Source organism: Sinohyriopsis cumingii, chromosome 10 (genome assembly GCF_028554795.1).
Source record: "Sinohyriopsis cumingii isolate HCF-2022 chromosome 10, ASM2855479v2, whole genome shotgun sequence".
Classification (NCBI taxonomy): Eukaryota; Metazoa; Mollusca; class Bivalvia; order Unionida; family Unionidae; genus Sinohyriopsis; species Sinohyriopsis cumingii.
This window is the reverse complement of record NC_142970.1, coordinates 39,907,156-39,931,127: the sequence shown is the minus strand read 5'-3', so window position 1 is coordinate 39,931,127 and position 23,972 is coordinate 39,907,156. Positions and strand designations below refer to the sequence as shown.

The window sequence follows — 23,972 nt, the reverse complement described above, 5'->3', positions numbered from 1 at the left end:
AGTGTTGGGTACAGAGCAGCGGGGAGGTGTGCTCTGATTGTGGTACCCTAAGTATGATCCAAGCAGCTATGTTTTGAACTTTTTGAAGTCTCTGCAGTAGATATTAAGATGAACCAGACAGAATTGAGTTACCATAGTACAGTCTTGAAAGTAGTAATGAACACACAAGTGTTTTAGTGGCATCAACTGAAAGATATCTGAGAATGGAGCTGATGCGTCTCAGCTCAAGATATGCAGCCTTGCATATGTTCATGACATGTTGGTGCAATGTGAGAGTACTGTCCAGAGTAACACCTAGGTTTTGTACTGATTGTGTGAATTTAATATTGGTGTTGCTGATATGTATTGTGTGAGGTAAAGGATGTGAATGAGAAAGTCTTTGTGTTGTAATCAGAATGGCCTCAGTTTTATCATCATTCATCTGCAGCGTGTTACAAGTCATCCATGATTTCACTTCAGAAATGCACATCTCTACACCTTGGATGGTAGCATCAACTTCAGTTGGGTGGCTAGATTTGTATATTTGGGTGTCATCAGTGTACAATTGGTGAGACACTGGATGATGATCTATGACACTTGAGAGCAGCTGAGTGTATAGAGTGTAGAGAACAGGTCCAAGAACAGACCCCTGTGCAACACCACAACATAGATCAACTGGGCTGGAGTGTAATCTATTTGCAGACACAATTTGTGTCCTGTGGCAAGGGCGATATGCAGATTGTACATTGCTAAAAAGACTGTTTGAATTCAGACAAGATGCAAGCTGGGATTGAACAACCTTTTGTAAGATTTTTTATATGAATTGGAGATTAGAAACCGGGCAGTAGTTCTTTAAATCCTTATGGTGTAGTGTTAGTTTCTTCAGCAGAGGTTTTACAATGGGAGTTTTGAAAAATGATGGAAATTATGCTGATGAGAGAGAGGTATTAATAACATCAGTTAGTGAAGGCAATACTGGATCTAAGCACTCAAGCAGCAGTAATGTTGGAATTGGATCAAGTTCACATGACTTTGGTGCACTCTAGGATGATTATTTAAAGATGAAAATCTCAAGTGGAAACCTTTCTGGTCAGCCATCCCATCCAAAATCTCCTGAAATGGAGATTATTTTGCAGACTCCAAGATTTCCTCTTATCCTGCTGGTATGTTCTATTTAGTTTATCTGGTCTCTTTTTATTTTTTATCAATTGCTTTTATACCATGCCACAATTGGAAATTCTTTATCAAAAGTATATATAAATTTCATCATTTTTCTGTCTGTTTAATAAGATGTGTTTAAGAGTACTTACTTACTCATGATGCTGTATATATGAGATTAGATGTTTTGTTAAAAAAGAATGCATTTTGTGATATATTGTATCACTGCTTTATATACAGTGGTCATTGCAACCAGTATGCATTTTGTTTACATGCCAAAAAGTCCAGTCTGATTTCTTTGTTTCTTTTTTACTGCAATTAAGAAGTAACGATAATCTTTATACTCTTAGCTGCATCCAGAAGGACAACACCATCACCATCCCCATCCACTCTGGAGTGGAGAACATAAAGATTTCTCTCTGCCAGTTCCTTTGCAAGTAGTAAGTATTGAGGATGGAAAAAAAATGTACATTATAGAATAATGAAACAAATACTACAGGTGTTGACTTTTATATAATCTCTTATTTCATTTACAGCTCTCTAAATACGAGTAGGTCAATTATACACTGTATTTATGAATTTAATTCTCATCTAAGGTAGTAGAACAATTTTATGTTTGACAAAATGTTGGGTAATTTGTGGCCATACACTAAAAACACATTTTGTAGCATTTAAAAATGCTTATGTTCAATGCACGTAAAACTCATTGGTTTGTTGTCACTTCAGTTGATAATAGTCTTGTCATCTTGTAGACATTTTGAATGTTAGTGTTCAATGCTAAGGTCATATACATTGATTCAACATCAAAATTTGTTTGCAAAATGGAAGATTATGACATGAAAGCACAAGCTCTTGTAGCTTAGATAATGTTATTTCAGAACATTGTGAGATGTTAATTAATTAAATTATAGGTCATAAAACATACTGTTCAAGACTTATTTGTGCAAATAAACAATGAATTGTTTTTCATTGATGTGTCGACTGTTCATCATTCCATTGGTTTTTTTATTTTTCTTTCTGATGTATACCATTGTCTTGTGTAAGTCAGACGCCTAAACCATCTACATTGAATGCAGACTTTACAGACACCAGCAGTGAAACAACATATCCAGGGAATAAAAAAATAAAGGATTATAGGGAAAAGTTTTCTTATAAACTGTACAAAAACCATGTATTTCATTTCATAAATATATTTCATTGTTAAACCCATGTTCACTGTACAGATCTTTTTAAGGAGTTTATAATAATGATCTTGATCTTTCAAAACTAATTTCATCACAAATCTGTTACAGATTTCCAGTTCAATGTACTTATGAAACTGGACACAAATATTGAGAATTTGTTGGAGCAGCTGGCCCTCCAAGTTCATACACAAGGCCCAGACACAGAATATAGAGAAGAAATTCTTGCAATGCCATGTGATTCAGTGGAGGAACTAGAGGGCCTTTGCCAGAGGTTGGAGGAGAATCCCAAACTCTCCAAGAAGATGGTAAATTGGGGCTTTATTTTCTATTTAAAAAAACTGTTATAACCTTTATTTGCTGTTGTGAACCTCAATATGCATTATGCAAGTTCTGCAGTGCCTGTATAATTATTTTTGGGGGTGGGGTGAACATGTAGTGGTCGGCTGTTTTGTCTTACGGATGTAGGCCAAAACATGTTCAGAGATGAACATGTAACAGGTATTTTACTACATATACACTATTACATATTATGTGGCTACTTTAATTCAATCCTTGAGTGAATGTCATTTATGAAGTTAATAGATTCACGGTGGTTAATTTGGTTTATAATTGCTATTAGTACATTGTGTTGCATAGTTAATGTTATCAAATTTTTTTCAAGTTAGAGAAATTAAATTTGCTTGCAAAACCATGGCAAAAAATAACTATATACAAGCATATTTTGTCACATCGATCATGAAATACTACTACTAATAATAATATCAAAATCAAAAAATAGTATTATTATTATTATTATTATTTTCAGATATGCTACTTGAGCTCCCTTGGCAGGTTTACAATTGGGGATAGTGTCTGCAGGATGATGAAAAAGCTTAAAACAAAAAGACTGGCCAGAGTATAATCCAAAGGGACGTAAAGGGAAAAAAGCATTTCAAGAGCTTGTGATATGTCAGGTTTTGATAAGTAAGTATGCCTTGATTTAAATTGTGTTTTTCATGTGACTTGCCAGAGATTTTTAAATGAATTGATAAAGTAACTTGAGACATTTCAAAGTACATGTTTTAAAAATATTCCATTGATTATTGCTGGCATTTAGAAAAATGCAATGCATCCTTTGTTGTGAAACTTATTTTAAAACATTGTATTACACTTGCAGAAGCCTGCTTGAAAACTAATGGCAAAGCAAAGGCAAATGGAATGGAAGAGACCATATCAGAGACCCTCAAATATGCACCCAACCAACGCAGAATGATAAAAAACAAGGTAATCCAAATGACTCTTATTTCATCAATATTGGATTCAGTTTCGTCTTTTAAAGCATAGTATTTGCAAAGCGGATGCATTTCTAAACTGATAACAAAATCAGCTTATCCTATTGCCCAGGACTATCAGAGCTAGAGTCCAGCTAACTACAATATGCATATATCTTGTCTGATCGGACAAGTGCCTCCATTTGGAATTTTTATTCACATGAAACATTTGGATGAAATAAATTCATCTTTGTGCAAATTGATTGCACCATCCACTTGCCAGAAATGACAAGTAAGTGCAAAGTTATCTTGTATCATGGCTTAACGATAGTAAGGGAAGCACAAGTGCAGTGAAGAAAATTTCATACATTTTTATAATGCTGATTAACATGACTTCTGCATATGTAACTAGTGCTGAGATGATATGACTTTATTTAAGCATTACAATTTTGTTTTAATTTGCAGGTGCCTGAGCAGAAGAAGTAATAGATAAACTTTACAGTGGAGTTGGAGACTGATTCTGATTCATAATCTTAATTAAATCTAGAAAATAAATATTAAAGTCATATTAAAATATCTGTTGTATTGTTTCCTTCTTTCATTTTTCTCTTAAAAACAAATGTCTAAACCTTTAGTCTGTAAATTCAGTGGATTCCTTATCAGCCCATCTACGTTTACTTTACACCATGCTACTTTAAAAAAAAAACGAAGTATCCCCATTGGGGTAGGTCCCCCCAACCCCCCACCCTACTTTGTCAACTTACCTGCCACATTTAAATCTAATGGAAGGCCCTGCTGTAAAGCCTGTTAGTAAAACTACCCAACAAGAGGATTTCATACATTTGCAACTCCGTGATGGATGGTAATGTTTTCATTTTTGTAATGTAGATTTGGACATTCTTGCCACCAGTATGGAATATGTGTTTCAGAAACACAAGCAGCTTTCATCAGATTTGCATATAGGTTTTATATGTTGTGAGTATGTTGTAGGAAGTTTATTTAAATAACATCATATGAGATGATGCCAGTGGAAATGGCAGAAAAGTGTCTGTATTGTTCACCAACTACACCTTGTTCTTACAAAATGTGGCTGTTACACATTCCCATGATGATGTCACTGACAGCCATCAGTGAGGAATGCCCCAACAAGCATAATACAAATTGCTTCCATTGTAATTGTTACAATTCCATTCTGACCACTCCGGTGTCCTAGTGGTTAGAGCGTCCGCCTCAGAAGCGGGAGGTCATGGGTTCAAACCCCAGCCAAGTCATACCAAAGACTTACAAAAATGGTATTAACAGCTACCTCGCTAGACGCTCAGAATTAAGAGGTTAGTGTTAGGACTGATCGGCCTGATGTCAGGATAATGTGACTGGGTGCAACATCATACTACATGTTTGCAGCATGATGCCCCAGTGCTGTACATCACTATAAACTGCCACACTGCAGACATCGTAGCAATATGACTGAAAAATTATTCAAGCTACGTTAAAAATCCAATCACACACACAATTCCATTCTACGATCCAGAACCAACACTAATTCCGTACTACAGTTCTTGCATTTCAATCCAATTTTGCTTTTGAAATGTAGTGCCACTCAATTCATAATGAACCCATTCATTTCAAACACTCACAAATACTTATTATTCCTGTCTACAACTGAAAAATATCTATATAAAAAAAACGTGTAACTGTGTTTTATGCAAGGGCATGGAGATGCACAAAAACTTGCACCTGAAGCTTGAATAAAACCCCGACTGTGGATAAGACTTTACCCATCGATTACCCCAGCTTGGGGATAAATTCCGACCGTGGCGATTTATTATATATCCTATGACTGCTCCAGCTTGAGGGCAAAATCCAAGCACATCCCTAAAAAGATAACAAGTATAGCGGCTCTTTACCTTCTGTAAATGCCACATGAGCTTCCTGATGCTGTTGTATCTGCCATTTGACAGAATCACGAATGTGGATATATTTCTTAATTGCCTCTAGTTGTTGAGCTAGTTTAGCTGTATGAAATTCCTTTGTGCAGACTCACTCATTATTAATATTACAACAGTGATTTAATTACACATCACCTGTCAGCACACCGATGATAAGTCAGTTATTTTATAACACACCAACAAGCTTGCCCCTTGCACCCCCCCCCCTTTTTTTTATTTGGGCACCTGTGGACATGAATCTGCAAGGCTCAAATTGTCATTTTTAATATAAGATCTCAACATTTTTAAGGCCTTAATTTTAAAGACATCCTTAAAACCCCCAAAAGGTTATCAACTGGATCACCAGCCTTCGTTTAGAGTAACAGCAAGTATATATATATATATATTTAAGTCTAAGGAAACACAATAAAAATGTTTGATTTAACAATGACATATTTGCCTCAGGTCTGTGATCCTGAAGTGAATATTAACTGTCCATTTATTTTCTTGGCTTTTCTTTACTAGGAAATTGATTATAGAGATTTCTGCAATGGTGAAGGCAATGTAAAAATTGGTTACTATAACATACTTTTTATGCCATGTTTGAAAAACTAAATCCAATGGAAAGGTTATAGTCTGAAAATCTTCATTAAATTAAGTTAATATAGGGGAAAAAACTTTAAGAGTTCATAAATATTTTTCAGTGCTGAATAAAGATATAACATAACACTTTCTGCTGTGATTTTGATAGTTTCTGAGAGCATGAAAAATTTCTAGAACTATAATGTATAAATGTTTTCAAAAGATTATATTAATATTAGTGAAAAATCTGTTATGAAATAAACCGACAAGATCTTGTATGAATTCATGTTATCTTTAAATATGATATTTGTGTGAAAATATCTGGAAGAAAAAACAAGATGGTGCCACTCACACATACAATGTGGTTGCCACAGTAGCCATATTAAGAAAGTTTTTATCGCTACTTCTGAATGGATAATTGTGTCAGCGTGTCAACATGTGTACAAAATACTTATGTTGATGTCTAGCAGGTCCTGAATGAGAATTATGGTGCTGTACAGACATCCTATAAGGCCACCAATGTGTCCATCCTGAAAATCTTGGTATAACTACTTCTCCTGAATGAATCGTCATATCAGTGAAAGACTTCTTATGTCTAGTTGGACGTAAATGAAAATAGTGCCAATCTAACCTCCAATATGGCTGTTTTAATGGGCATCTGGAAAACCCCTTCCTTGCTACTTCTCCTAGATGGCTGGTCATTTTGACATTGTGCTTTCACTAGATGACCTATTTGATGTCTGGTTGGCCGTAAATGGAACTATGCATATGGTTTTGATGTCTAGTTGGTCCTAAATGTGGTTTTTGCTGCTCATAAACTGCTAATGGTATTATAGTTGGTTCCTTAATGAAACTGCTGTACAAAATTAAAAGGCCTTCTCACTTTCTATCAAGTTGGATACAATTATCTTTACCAGCTAGGATTTCTTGATCCTCTTTTTTATACATCAACCCTTCGCATATGTAGTTAGCTAAAACAGTATTTTGAACAATTAATTGCCCTCTTGCAAATACAATCCCAGTTGCATGCTTTTACCAGTGTGAGAGCTCCTTATATAAGTAGCTAAGTATTCAGTAACTGAATTTCCACATCCACATGCATCAACTCAGAATTAAAAGTTGCAAAACATATACAAATTTGAAAATCTTGAGACATGTGTCACTTTGCATGGTGGGTGTTATGATTTAAATGCAACAAGGAAATTGAATTAGGGTTAATTTCATTAAGCTGTATTCAATCATGGGGCCCTGGATTATAGAATGGTCTAGGCATACACATCACTAATCAACTCTCTCTAGTCCAACCAATGTGTGGATATGAGAAAGTTTGCCAGTAGCGTTATGTGTGTTGATTTCTTCCAATAAATATGTTGGCTGCCATGTAAAGTCTATGATGTCCTGAAAAATGGTGTTAAGCTCCATACAAGCAAGCTAAACAATCAATGATATAATGGAACAGTAGACACCATTTTAGCTAAATATGCCAAGAATTGATTTAGAGACTTGGTTAGTGATGATGACTTAAAATTGGCAAGGGATTAAAAAGATAAAAGAAATGACCTTTCATGGCACTGTAATATAACAAATGAGGAAAAACAAAAGTTTATTGCATTTGAACCTTTTGTTTTGTCACAGTTTCATTTTAAGTCATAAGGCCCCTTATTTTGCCTTACCAAACATATAGCAAGTTATTACCTCAAGCCCTAGCACTAACAATGCCTTACAAGTAAGCAGTCTTTTATGAAGTCTCAGGTCTGAGTATATGTCTAGCAATACTTATGTCCAGTTTGTTTATAAAATTCTTTCTCACATGGTACAGTTTTCAGAGAGACACGATAAATTCAACAAGTGTGCTAATGAAGGGACAGACATTCTTTATTTATGCACACATCCCAAAGGGACATTGCTATGTTTGAATCAACACTGAACTGAAGAATGGAGCATCAGCTGCATCAATTAAAATATTGTGGCCCACACAAAATACTGCAAGGACTATAATCAATTTATGAGTGCAATGGGCATGAATTACTGTAGCAGACTGGAGGAAGTAATCCGAATTTATTAATATCTTGAAGCTAAATATAGTAAAGTTTTCATCTATAATCTGTGGAATCGTTTTTGCACACAGTTTGCAGGATTTGTCTTTGGGTCATCGTTTTTCTTTTTCTTCATCTTTCTGGCTCATGGTATCTTGATAAGTCTTATGGTGCCATGCAACTGCACTTGATGATTACCACAGACAGTGACATTGTATCAAATCTTCTGGGATCAGATGATTCAATGCAAATTCCACATAACCTATCACCATCCTCATGTTTGCCATCTGACTTACTAAGTTATTTTGCCTAAATAATAATAAAAACAATCTGGTCTGATGTATTTATAGCGTTCTGAATGACCATAATATATTCTCTGTATCTACCCTAGAAAATCCTGAGTGGATCGCTGTTTGGTTTTAATAAACCAATGTAATCCAATGAAAGGCATTTTACAGACACAAGTGTCTGTTTCCTGTATGCAGTGATTAAATGATAGTATTATGTCTTTATTTTTTTAAAACTGATGATACATATGATCACCTTCAGTGTGCAATATTAGTTATGTTAATTAACGAGTGGGCAATATTTGAATTTCAAAGATAAAAGTGTATGCCATGATCACTTTAGTAGGATGATTTGTCAAGTGAGGTTATCTTTTCTGTTTGAATAAATATTGTTAACTAAACTATTTTCGCAAGTTATGACATAAGAATGATTCAAAGAAAGAAAATTCATTAAATTGAACATATAAAATGTAATACTGCAACATAGTCTAGATGAACTATTTCTTCAGAGACACAATCCAGACTCTGTGGCAGCAAAATTATCAAATAGGACACAACTAAGAGACAATCACATTTTCAGTCACAATGGTTTGACAATTATCAATGGCTTGAATTCATTGACTGTGAAGGCAAAGTGATTTGCAGTTCCTGCAAAAAAAGTTCCCAAACTGTCACAGATTTTAAATTCTACCAGTGGACTTGTAAGTGTAACTGACAAATTCAGGATTTAATCAAACAAGTCTCATGATAGTATTATACCTAATAAAGCAAAATGTAGCACAGTATATTCATGACACTTAGGCCAGCATGTACAAAATATTCCTCAAGTTACAGTTGCTAGCACTCCACTAAGAAATGTCATTTTATAATAAATAAAAATGTAATGGAAAAAAAAATCGATAAAGTGATTGCACTCTTTAACATAGCCTACTACCTAACTCAATAATGAAAATGATTTGGTTCATTATATCTTTGTGTTTTATGGAATAAATGCATACATCTGATTGAATTTTAGGCAAGAGACTGAACTTTTGGGTTAAGTTAAAATGTATGTGGAACAAATGCATTTTCTAAAACTACTTGTATCAGTGTGCATTGTGACTTTTCTTTAAGATAACTCTAAATGGTACTGGGTATATATCATTTTCTTCAACTGCACACTGTTGTCTTCCATTTGATTTGATGACTTACAGCTATACTGTCTACACAGCAGGCCTCAACATCAGGAAAAATTCTGTATACTTCAGTTACAGCTGAAATAAGTTTTGCATTAGTACCTGAATCAGACAAAAAAGGTTGTGTTCTAGTGTGTGAATAGAAATGGCTAAAAGTAATATAGACAAAAGCCATAAGAGTACACAAGTTACATATGAAAACCACCAATTCACTTGCATGTGTGGCATACAAGTTCAAAGATTTGCTTCATGTTTATTTGTGTACACACATTGTTCAACTCATAAGATATTTTAAGAGCTATTTCTCTATTGTATGCATAATTCATTTACAAATGTGATTAGTGGGCCACACCGAAGGCCATACTATTAGTTCACTTGGCAATATGGTAACGTCAGCTGAAAAGCATAATCATCCATTAAAAGAGCATTATGATATGAACATTAGGTATTTAGGACATATATATTTTTCTTTTCCAAATGGAGTCCAAGTAATTATTGCCCAATCCAGGTATAATTTTGTACACGAGTAAAGAACGAAATAAGATAAATCTTCATTTATTTGCAATTGACAATACACTTCTTAATGAATATACACTTTTGCATGTATTTTGTATCACTTGAATAAACAATATTTCTTTCAGTTCATTTTAAACTTTTATTTTATATCACTTGAGTAAACAATATCTCTTTCGTTTCATTTAACACTTAGAAACAGGTTCTTCCAGTTACAATAATCAACTCTGGAAACAATAAACAAACTGGAACTTTTGACCTAATTATATTACATTTACTAGGGTTAAAACAATAAATTCCTTAACATAATAAATTAACAGTTCCAGTTAATCAAACACAAAATCATCTTTTATACAGGGTGTGAACTGTTAATATTTACAGGATAAAGCTTATAGTTTCCAAATTGATTGAAGCTTACATGTTGCAGTTGCTGGCACAGATCTATTTCCAGCATGGTTTGCATACATTCCACCTTTAATAATTTTGTTACTTCCCTACCCCACCCCATTCAGTAACAAGTATCAAAAATCAGGCTCATTCTAAGGCAAAGTCTGTAACTTGTGTACCACAGTCATCAGAGGGACAAAGATGCAAAACTTTATGATGCCTGTCAAAGGAAGAAAACAGTTTGTTGTTTACCCAAGTTTTGAACCAGTTAACTTGAATTCTCAGACCATCAATTGCTACAGCCCCACTAATTACAATTGTTAGGGAATAATGAGAACTGACCTTCAGTTATCTGTGTATATATATAATTTTAATAACCAAGAATACCGGATGTCTGGGAACATTATAGCATTCAATGGTAACGTCAGAACTGAGATGAGAGAATTAAACAAGCATAGTACATGACATAATATATCCATAAACTATTGACTGGGAAAAATACTACAGAACACCATTTCTGCTGGCAGTAAGATGTTGAACCTATATGTCAAAAATATCAGGTTGGACATCTAGGACCAGTAATATTCATAATGGGCAGTACCCACCCCCCACCCCCCAAGTGAGAAGGGCCTAATTTGTAATCTAAGCCACCCAACCTATCACAGCCTTTATAGTACTTGAAACAAATATTGAGTAATAGTAAAACAAACTCTGAAAGTTATTAAAACCAATTTGTTATATTTCCATAACTCTGCATAGTTAACTGTGCAAGCAGACTTAAACATATCAGTGTATGACAGTTAAATTGAGCTATAGCATCGATTAACAGAAGCTACGAATTCATCAACAAGCAGTGAACAATCATCTTCACAATAAATGTCAAACATTAGCATCCATAAGCTGTCAAGACAAGTTGTTACACTGGATATATAATCATCCATTTATTTCAAACAAGCTGTGAAAAACGAACCTCACGTCCGCTATATGTACGCTGGCCATTGCAAAGGATGCTTTAATAGATTAATGTTTATCGTCGTGTCTTGACAACCATTTTGCGCACGCACACCGGAAAGTCATGCTATATATTTGTTACTTGTGAACGTATTCGTGGGCAGTACGCTATATATTGTTCCCGTGGCCGTATTCACGGGCAGAATGTTTGTTCTTCGTGAACGTATTTTTGGGCAGTTACTTTGTCATCTTCAACCTAAAGGTCAAAACTGCCCATGAAATTTATATATCTGCCCACGAACCGAAAACATGAATAGGACTATAACATAAGTGTATATACTTATTTTCAACATATACATAATTGCTATGTATGAAAAAAAACCTATGTATATGTATTTTGATTTGAAATGTAAACTATATCATGTCCTTCCCGTAAACCCACTTTCGGGATGACTGCCCACAACGCACCTAAAACGTGTATATATATATATATATATATATATATATATATATATATATATATATATATATATATATATATATAGTAGTCCCCCTCTTATAAGGCTGGCCCTACTGCAGCATGGAAGTGGCTTTATAATGAGGGTGGCCTTTCTAGAGCGGGATGACAAATGTGAATAGTAATACATATGAAGAAAGTCACAAGTACATTCAATTTTAAAACATTTAATTATTTTCATTAAAATATCACATGCATGTTGTGAAATAAATGGAAAACAAACTGTTTCATCATTTTCAAAAGAATATTATGAATAACCATTGATATAGTTTTAAAACCGTCTTCATAATTATGTTACAGATCACATCATCTGTCACTCTGTTGGTAACAGTCTAAAAAACAAACCAGTCTCGTCACAATTAAAAATATCCTTGCTGTCATATCCTCTGCATATATCGTTTAGTCTTTTGTTCCAATCTTTGACAACTTCTTTATTAACAACAGCTGATTATCCAGTAAGGACAGAACACTTAACATTGTGTCACACTTGAAATCTGTGCAACCATCCATTTCTTGCGGTAAAGTCGTCATATTCCAATTCAGCTGATAAATTGTTGCTTTTTCTTGTCATTCAAATCAGGATACAAACAGCTCCTGGCTCAAACAATCTTCCTTTCTTCGTCCATTTCACCTTCCCACTTCTGCATAATTGTTTCCTTATCTTTCACGATATTGTTTATCTGATTCTTTCGCACATTAGTTTTCTGTAAGGATCCTCGACACGCACACACACAAACACACACACACACACCGAACCTCTCGGTTATTTGAATTACTTTCACTTTCTCTTCTAAACTGATGATTTTTCTTTCCTCGATGATATGTTGATTGTTTAGCAGTAAGTTATTCAAGTTGCCAACTACAATACTGATAAAACAATTTTGTATGCATCTACACAAATTGCTGTGTTTTTAAAGGAAGTGATCTTGTCACACGATTCGTTAGTCGCAGTCTGGTACCCTATTGTTTTTATACACATTTCTTTACACTAAGTGTGTCAAGCCAAAACGGCTTCAGTCACGCAGATTTCACCTCGTGGCCATTAGGATTTGTGATTTTGACAATTATTGTCAGTAATATTAGCCACTAATTATCAAAGCGAACATCTTACTAAGGGAAGCCATAAAGACTATCAAACCATTTTCCTGCTGACTTGTGTATTGTACATCGATGCTGCCACTTCTCAGCTGTTACTAATATGCAATAATTGCAATCTTAACGATTATCGAAGTGACTAAACCGGACATCTTATGATAACACAGCAGTAAGGCTTATTGGATTACATGTACTACCCTTTTGTATGGAATAAAATTTGAGTATTTCTCGGCTTTATGGAATAAATGGGGCTTCTCGTGAGGCGTATATGAAATGATATTAACTTTAGTGGTACATGTACTTTAGTCAACACTTCTTTCAGTAAAGAAAACCTGACATCGGGAAACAAACTCGGATTACTTAACACACGTTATGAATAACATACAGGTTCTGGATACATATCAATATAAAATGCAGCCGCTTATGAGGGGTAAATTGTATATTATTGCACTAATACGCTGGTCGCGTTAGCGTGGTGGCCATTTGTGAGGGGTACTTTTGAATACAAACTCATCGGTGCCTACGGGTTCTCTCCATAAGCAGCGGATCGCCGATGGTCAGGGAGCCTGTTCAAGAGGAGGACTACTATATATATATATATATATATATATATATATATATATATATATATATATATATATATATATATATATATATATATATATATATATATATATATATATATATATATATATATATATATATATATATATCTTTGGCTCGAATTTAACACAAATTTCTCTTGTAGCCAGAAGGACTAGGATATTGAGAAATTTGCTAAATTTTCTGCCAAATCTTTACTAGTCCTGTTCACAAAACAATGTCACACAGCTTTCTTGTACGTTTATATATTCAGTTTTAAAGTTCGAACAACCCGCAGCAAAATTGGATCTTTTCTTTGTTTTTGCGAATTGCGTACACCAGTTACACCACATAAGGTTACTTTCCTCGTCATAATTCAGCCATTCCGTCTTTTGTCCATTTCTTCTGAAATTTTCCATTACGCTTTTCGCTATCATAAGAATTATTCCTCATCATTCTTATTCAACTTTTCCTTTTTTCCCGTTGGCTGAACACCTTCTATCAAATGCCGTATTTTGCCTGTCTTATAAGGAGGGAATTATGCCTGTTTTGAAATACGAGCTGTTATAGCATAGCTGACGCGAATATTTAAAGCAAGAAAGGGAATGACACAGTGTCCTTTATATAAGAAAGTTAGAGTAAGAAACACGTTTCAAAACATGTGTCTTTGCCCCTCCCATAATTAAATGGCCTCTCCCTAAAAAAGACTTAACTTCAGCGGATATTCTGCATGATCAAAGCAGTGGCTATTGTAAACACTGTTATAAAATATTAGCATCAGAAGATAGTGTTAGTTTCAGCTTGGAAAAGGTGTGTTCCCATCAAACGAAGCCATCTGACACTCGGCACGTTGTGTTTAACAATTCCAGTTACGGTGTCATAAGTCATAAGTTTGGTAAATTGTTCCTAATTAATCGCACCTCAATGTATTGATGAAATTAATAATATGGCAGAAACTTTACAAATCTTAGATGCCCATGCTCAGAGATTTTAATTCCAAACAAACGTACGGCATTCTGCTTGGATATCTCCATGTGTATTATGTTATTTGTTCATCCTTGTAAGGGAAAATAATAAAAACTATTCTTATCATCATAGAAAAAGTAGTTGTATGGAAGGGATGTGTCAGTTACCTGATCGTAATAAATTGATCTAATTTTTAAAATTATTTCGATGGAAATTTCAAATATGTAGTTTCCTGTTTGTGACTGTTGGAGCGTTTGGGTAGCGAGCAACAACAAAAAACTTAAACAAAAACGTGAGAACTAATTTTTTTGAATATTTTTTGCCGTGTTCTTTTGTGTGGTATACCGCTTTTTCGTTTGTAACTGTAGTCGAGGGAATAACGTGTGAAATCACGACATTTTGTCATTTTATTCATTATCAGAATAATTGGGATCAATTACCAAACTTCTGTTGTTAATTACGGGACCATAATTTGCGCTGTTAAGTGAAATGCACACAATCTGACGGATTCTTGTTATAGAAACGCACCTTTCCAATGCAGAATTTGACTTCATCTTCTCATGCTTACATTTAATGACTGTGTTTACAATGGCCACTGCTTTGATTCTACAGAACATCTGCTAAGTCCAATTTTTATTAGGGAATGGCGTAAACAAACGCTGACTATTGATAACCGAAACTTGCTAGCCCATCGGACTATTGACATTGTGAAAGTTACTAGTCCGACAGGAAATCTGCTAGCCTCGGGCTAGCGGACTACCGCTACTTTTGAGTCCTAATATATATATATATGTATATATATGTGCGTGTGTGTGTGTACACAGAGACAGTACTCCAATAAAACAACTAATTGTAACACATTTCCCTTTTGCAATGAGGGTATTACCAGTACTAAAACACTTGTGTGTTCATTAGTACTTTCAAGACTGGACTGTTGTAACTCAGTTCTCTCTGGTTCATCTCAATATCTACTCCAGAAACTTAAAAATGTTCAAAATACAGCTGCTCGGATCATAGTTAGAGTACCACGATCAGAGCACACCTCCCCGCTGCTCTGTACTCTATATTGGCCATCCATTCGATCCAGAATCACACATAAAATTTGTTCTCTATGCTATGTTTCACTGACGGACTCCAGTCGAACATACCTATCCGACCTCACCCATGTGTACACACCAGCAAGGTACTTACGCTCCTCTTCTGACGATCGTATACTCATTATTCCCACTATCAAAATGAAGTCATATGGACAACCAGAGCCAAGCAATGTGGAATGAATTGCCCACTGAACTTAGACACAAAGGCACAGTGATCCCATTCAAGAGTGCTCTTAAGACTCACTTATTTCGACTGCAAGAACAATCTTAAAGACCTAATGATGTTTCCTACCTTAAATATTTTCAACACGTTTTTATGTTGGTTTTTTTTGTGTGAAATCATATCATTATATTTGTTTATTTTTATTTTACAGGTGTTGTCTAATGTTGTAAAGCGCTTAGAGCTTCTAAAGGTTAGGTGCTACATAAAGTCCTCAGTGAGAGTTTTCGTTTGTGTTAAAGCCTTACCTTCTACCTTATTCAATGATTTTTGGGGGGCAACAAGTCCATGGCTGAGTGGTTAAGGGTGCAACTGTACATGTACAAGACTAGGCAATAAATGCTGTTACAGCATGGGTTCGTTTCCTGCTTGGAATGATAATAGCTAGAACCTTTTTGTTTATGTTGATGTTATTATGCATCTATATACAAATATATATATATATATATATATATATATATATATATATATATATATATATATATATATATATATATATATATATATATATATATAAGTAATTATGTGCAATCTAACTGGCAACTTTATTTTTTCTTATTTATAATCTAACAGAAATCCAAAAGAAGACTCACTGCTTTGGACAAGAAAGAAACTTGGAGTGTGGAAAAAAAGGCAAACGTAAGGAAGGTGCTGGACAAGAACTACATGAGTTCAGATGAAGAAGGGGCAGATGGTGGGCTGATTTCCCACCCTCCTTCATGGGAATTGGATACCTTCCAAAAGGTGAAGGAAATATTGGACAAGAAATACATATATATATGTTCGTCAAGGAGCAAAAGGCTTCTGTTAAGAAGAACGCGGGGCATCAAAAAAGACAAAGACCCTCCTGATGTTCCAGAGGAGTCAAAGTGGACAATCCAGAATTGCATCTAGGATGCACGATAGTTAAAATTCCCCCCAAATTTAAGATTTCTATGTGGGCAAAATCACGCAAATAATAAACATTGTGCACATTATTTTTGGTGAAGAATATGCTATTTTGATACATGTTGTCTTGTAAAAGTCCCAGTTTTCACTTTCAGCGGATATGTTGTCCTTGTGTAGTTGTGAAATATGTCACATATTTCCTGTGTCATGTGCTCAATTCTGAGTGGTTACTAAGAAAGGCCAGGAGAGCACATGTTTGATGCAATAGGAACATCCTCTGCCTTTTCTGTCAATTCAACAAAGACCTATTTCACGACCTGACCTAAATAGCCTGGCCTTGTTCGAAGCTGAGCTTAGCTTGGCAGGACAATGCCTTTTTTAATAACTAATGATTGGAAATGTATTTACATTTTGTTAAAGGTTTAAACACAAAATAAAGCTTTAGACAGCACAACAAAGTTATTTTCTGTCAGATGAAACATTGGGTGTTCTGTCAATGGGAAAGAAGTATATGGTCAATCATGTTTTCTGCAACTCTTGTTTGCATCATTTAAAAAAAATCTAGTTTACTGCTCTCAGATTTTAATATGTTGGAAATGGACCTGCTGCACTTTTTCACATTTGAAAATTGTATATGGCTACACCATTTTACATAGTAATACAAATTTGCATGAACATGTAGTGTCTCGTCTTGTTTATTTGCGACAAGCCACTGAAATTAAAATATTTTATTATGACAATTGTTGTATTAATGGATAAATGTATGCGTTATGTTTAATCAGTGATATACATTTGAAGTATATTATAAGGCAATGGTCAGATAAATGGAGGTTGGATAACAAATATGTGATTGTATATCTTGTACATGTCTTTATTGTTGAATTATTGAGTAAATTAATATTTTAATAAAGGATGTTGGTAATCGTTTGTTCTTTCATTAGTTTGTTCTTTACATTTCTTCGTTACAATTTACACTTACCTGCCCCATAAACCCATATTAGTATGCAGTACAACTTGTTACCAAGGTTACAGTAGTGAACAGACATCTCCATAGGCATGAAGTATTCCTGATTTATAAATTCTTCATGCATCAGATTGCCATTAATTTTGTGCACTTGATAGCTGGTATACATAGGGATATGGTGGTGTTGGTTGCGATTGAGATTATAAAACCTAGAAGAAACCATCAAACTCGAATGGTGACCACTGCTGGGATAGAGGATTGAACCCAGGCTCACTGGTGAAAAGTGTTGAATGTGTAATGTAAAGCCTTGTTGCAGGATTTTACACACAAGATATACTCTGATGCAAATCAAAGTTATTTATTATCAAATTTACAGTCGAAAATGCTTATTTTTTTGCCAGTAAAGACTAATAAAAGATAATACTTTCTGCAACTTTAATTTGTCTTTATATTACCTTTTCATAAATGGAAATGGTTCCCTTTAATTACTTAATGGAACAATTTACTACCTCTTTACAAATTTAAATTTCTTCTTTCATACACCTTTTGTTCAATGGTAAAGTGGGTCATTTATTTGCATTTTAGGACCCTAACATTATTTGTAAATATCATCTTTAATACTTTTAAATTTTTCTTAAAATGTCTATTAAAGTTAAGTAAAGATCAAGCAAAGTTTGTCTTTCTTCATCTTTTAAGTGCTAGTAAAGATATTTGTTCTAGCAGTGTTCAACTTGAGCTCATACCAGCACTTTTCAAACTTAGCCATGTCCAATGTATTACTTTGAAAACAGATTGTACTGCTGCATAAACAATACAAGTATGTCAAATTTTAATATACTTCACATATTCAGGTTATCCTATCTGGATCTGATGATGTAAAGAATTTTTCATTTTTACTTTATATATTTAATCACAATATGAGTGAATCAAGCTTCATTCATTATTTAAACTGTGTGTAAATTTTTAACGAAAATTATGATATTGATATTTATACATATGCTACAAGCATGTTACAAGAATAAGAAAATCTTATAGACCAAGATTTCCGTCAGACAGATAACCAACATGTGGGTGGGTGTGCATTTTTTCTGCATAATTGAACATCACTAAATTCACAGGTGCTGTTCACGCCAACAAAATAACATGTGAAAAGCCTAATTAATATCTCAGTCATCATGTGTTTGAGATCATATATTGACATGCCAAACATTTTCGGTAAATGCTATTGGCTGGTTGTAGGTACCACAGACTAATTATATGGCAAATCACACGTGAATCGCCCTTTTATTTTTCAAGCTGCACTTGTCAATATATCTTGAAAGAGAAACAAAAGTGCAACAATAAATCATATAGTGAAAAGTGATGATAACTCCACAGTAGAATGAGTGAGAATGATACCAAATGCCATACTTTGGCTTTTATAATGTGGACCCAGACTTTAATTTGCAATTTTTTCTAGTCAGGTTCTGCATTGACTGTGTAGTATTTATGGTTGAAACAGTACACCTGTGCCACATTTCGATAAGATTAATAATATGATACATATCGGTTATCAGTTTAAATAATAAGAAGACAAGTGACTAATAATTATCCATGACTGCTGAAGATTAAAACAACTTAGAAAAGTTAGATATTGTTTTGTATCGATTATTCACTTCTTGTATTGATATGGCAAAAGTATCAATGCATGGATATATCAATGAATCGTGTCACCGCTAGTAGTATACACACGCTGCAAGTACATGTACAGGGGGGTTTCATGAAGATATCCTTTGTGCAGGCAATGATGTCCTAAGCTTCAGAGACTGATTGTGAGTTTATTGGAGTTTATTGGAAAAGATCACGAGTTGATGAGAAAAATAATATCATGATAAAGTTAATCTACAATTGACACCTTAATTAAATCTTACATAAGACAGAAATTTATTTTTACTGGTAGCATTAGATATTACAACCAATGCCATTAGCTCTGAGGAGCTATTAATCCGGCAAGAAATCAAGACGATACAGAGACAGGAGCAGGGGTGCTTTAGAAAAAAATATACATCTATATCACACACAGGGACATTTCCATACACATGTACATAAATACATACATATTTAAAAAAGATTTAAACAGACATTAAAACATAATATGCAACAAAAATACGTACACCGCCTTCTCATTATCAACCGGCAACCAGCTAAATTAATGTAATTTATTAATTGTTTCTTTTCTTTTAAAAGTACATGGCTCTATTGTCAACTACAAAAGGGAACTTTGCTATTGGAATGTCAGTTTGCTGTCCAAGAGGAAACATTTTTATTTTTTCCTCATGGTGAATATTGTTAGAGAACAATCTGATATGGTGATAGTTGGGGAAGAGAAAAGTAATGGGGTTGGGTTCCAATTACATTCTAATAATAATGCCCGTTTTTTTCTCTCAAAATGCACCATAGCTTCATGGCATTTACGGTATATAACGGAATTTTCCAATTTGCAATATATATATATATATATATATATATATATATATATATATATATATATATATATATATATATATATGGTAAATTGTATTCAACCCTTTCTTTCAAATATTACAGCAAAAAATATATGCGTCAAAATATCTCACCTCATCCAAATCCATATCGGACTCCGACGAATCAAATGGCAAGAGTCTTGCTTGTGAATAACTCGTTGCCTTTCCAGTTGCAGCTTCTGGTCTTTTGTTTTCAATATCAACGTCTGATTGCTGACACTCGCTCATGTAAAGATGCGAATTTTCGTCACTCAGATCATCAGACATTCTGTTTTTATGGCGAGGCAGTTTGAAATGGCGGTTTAAATCTGCGCCAAATACCGTACTAATTACACGAGGTGGATTGATTGGCTGGATTACAATCATGTGTTGTGGATGCCGAGCTGTGCATGAGCTAGATATCGCCTCGCTGCTGCTCAGTGACGATAGAGTCCATGATGAAATACGCTTCGCTAGAATAACGTTTATTCGCATCATTGCGAATGTTTGTTTACAACGTTGTTGCTAAAACAAAAACAGAAGACGGTTCAACATTCAGATGCTTCATACAACATAGCTAGGTCACCGGACATTATGTATCCTTATCAAAATATAATCTTTCGCAAGTTTCGAAGGGTGGGGTGAGAGTGAGAGAATACTGGCTGATTAGGCCTTCCAAATTACGTTCTTATTCGGATCTTATGCAGGCTGATTCGGACCATTTGAAATATTACCTGGTTTAATCATGGATTTAAAATTGATATTTACATTTGTTTAAAATATTATTCTCATTATTTGCCAGGTATCCTGTCCATTTAGTACTTACGCATAGACGGGGAAGGGGGGTTAACCCAGATGCGTAGGCTTGCGTAATGGTGGGGGGGGGGGGTACTAATAATGTACGTACGCACAGGAAACGGGTATGCATGTGAAACCTCACTAATAATTTGTTAAATACGTAACCTGTTCGACTGCAGTCAGCATTTGAATTTTCTCTGATACTAGACAAACTTTGTAAAGTTGTGCAGCTTATTTCTTTGATGCAGCCAGACATTCAACGTCGGTGGAGTATGTTTTATCAAACACGTTAATATTATTAATACTTGATCGTGTCTGCGTGGGTTAAATATTGGTCATTCTATACATTTTTTTTGGGGGGGTCAAGCGTACATACGCAGGTGGGGTGTGTGCAAAAAAGCATGCACGTTCATGGGGGGGGGGGAGGAGCAGGATAAAGATTTGCCAGGTTGATTCGTACGTACTAAATGGATAGCCCCTTATTGCAATTTTTTTAAAAAAATAGTAGATTGATGTAAAATTTACCATTATATTAAATAAACCATACATAATAAAACAAAGAGGATCGTTATTTTCAAAAGCTGAATTTATAATGTATTATTTAATTTTGTGCACATTGTTATATAAAGTGACTAGGCAAAAGCTGTTTGATTAATGTCACTTTAATTAAAGCACTATTGATGTATTTTGCCAATTAAATTAATTAATACCATTCTCGAATAAAAAATATACTGCTGACTTGAAATAACTTTGTGATGTTTGCTTACATGGAAGTGTTATTTTATTACTTGTGTTTAATATAATAAAATATACAGTTCAGATTTGACACTAATAATAAGGAACATTTTTATATCTGCTGTTATCAGAAATTCTGCAGAGAACTTACGTTCCATTTCAGAAAACTTCAATAAGTATACCATTCCAGTTCTGAAAAATTACTCCCAACAAATTAAAATAATAAGCGTTGACAAGATGAGAGCTCAGTTATTTTGAGCAGATAAATGAACGTTAGTTATAGTAGAAGCATAAAATGTATAGCAGACGATGCTAGATGCTGAAATACCTATACAAATTTGCCATTTTGCTAGTCATTGTGGGTACAATTCAGGAATGCATTGCGAGTTTGATTGGTATTATGTTCTCCTTTCTTAAAATATTTGATTGCTGCAAAGGGTGGATAATACAACTGTACAACATTGTAATAATATCACACACAGTGACTTGCAGAAATGGCGGATTTGTACAGGAATGTCAGTGTATGTTGCCATGTGTTATAAATTCTAAATGAAATTGACTTTTGCTTAGCAGCTCAAAATATATCAAGTTTTGTAGTTCTAGTATTTACTGAAATATTCAGAAACCTTGAATGGTATACATACTTGACTGTGTTGTAGACTTGCACCAGACGCTCTGCAGACTGCATGGTGGCACCCTGTGCCTGCTAGTCATGTATTTAACTACGATCGGTTATCCGCTTATGAAATCCGACTAGACCGAGCAGTGTGTGCTCTGTAAAATTTGCAATTTGTTTTATTTTGGTGTCACCCCTCTGAGATGCTGTCACCCGGTGCGGTCCGCACCCCCCGCACCCCCCTAGCGACGCCACTGCTTTTGGAAAAGTAAAAGATTAGCAACTGCTGCAGACCCTTCATCTTGCTGTTATCAAAATTTAAAGTTTCATTGTCTTAGATATAATTAGCATTTATTGTAAATTTATGAAAATATCGGGTTTAACTGCTTTTATCATATAGTGATGAATGCACAGGAATACATGCCTCTTGAAACCAAAGACAGAAAGAGAAATGCATCAGCAGTCAAATCAAGCAGCAAAAGAAGGAGACTGTTAAAGAAGAAACGATTTGAACAGTAGAACAGTGAACTAAAATCCGCATCCATTTCAGACTTTACACCACCACATGATAAGTAAAATATAAATCTAGATGCGAACAGTCAAGAACAGATCGTGGTTCACAGACTTGTGATGAGCACATGTATGACTTACATGAAGCTGGTACACAAACTTATGTGAAACCGTGCACATGTATTGCTTACCAAATATTCAGTGTAAACACTCAGTGATGTTCCTTTTAGCTTTCAAAGAACACAAACACAGTAGTTAAAATTTGTTATAGTAATGTCAATAAACAGTATCGGAATTGTGTAGCAATGATACACTGATGAAGAGGTCACAAAAATAAGTCCACTTTTACTGATAATATTAATCAACATGGACAAAACTATTGATATAGTTCTCATACAACTTTGAAGTACAATTGATTTACTTTTAAGAAAAGATACAATAAGAATGTATATTGTATAAACAGAACAACAATTACAACAACAGCTTTTTCAACATAGACTATAAAGACTGTTCATTTTGCTAGATCGATCAGCTTGAAACGTGTTTGTGGAACACAACTTACACAATTGTTTGATTAGTATGTTTCCATATATAGCAATTAATGCTTGTTTTGATTACTGTGTTTTCGTCTGCAAAAAAGCCCAGATAAAGAAATTTATGGTTGTATTCGACAAGATCTAACTCTTGGTCTGTGCCTTCTGACCATTTTCCTTCCTGAAATCCAAGATAGAAAAAAATTAATTTGTTGCTACTAATCTAAAAACCAACTGCATACATAATTAAGGATACAATCTCGAGAAACATACACTCTAAAGCATATACATGTTTAATTTTCTGTCATAAATGTGCTAAAGACAAAAGGCTCTTAGACCCGTTACATGAATGAGTACACCTCTGTAAACTTTACATCCGCATAGAGAAATATATCAATGGGATAAATGTTAAGCATTATTGATTTGTGTTGAATTGTACAATGGAATTTAATGAAGTTAGTCAGAACCATGCAGAATAATCACGAACATTTATTTGCATAAACATAAGACTAATAATAAG

General features: G+C 34.4%; 2 long non-coding RNA genes across 5 annotated transcripts in view; one reads left to right on the top strand and one right to left on the bottom strand.

The window, feature by feature from the left end:
- LOC149789907 (uncharacterized) overlaps positions 1–23,972 on the bottom strand; it is a 2,017,354-nt gene that overhangs the window by 1,449,648 nt on the left and 543,734 nt on the right. The gene's annotated exons all lie outside the window — the stretch shown is intronic.
- Positions 1,500–4,147, top strand: LOC149789912 (uncharacterized). 2 transcript variants are annotated; one of them, XR_016423996.1, is made up of 5 exons: positions 1,500–1,577; positions 2,430–2,626; positions 3,127–3,284; positions 3,478–3,584; positions 4,037–4,147. It is a non-coding gene; the product is annotated as an uncharacterized LOC149789912 (long non-coding RNA). The 2 variants fall into 2 exon arrangements; XR_016423995.1 differs by lacking the exon at positions 1,500–1,577 and having other exon boundaries at positions 1,782–2,626.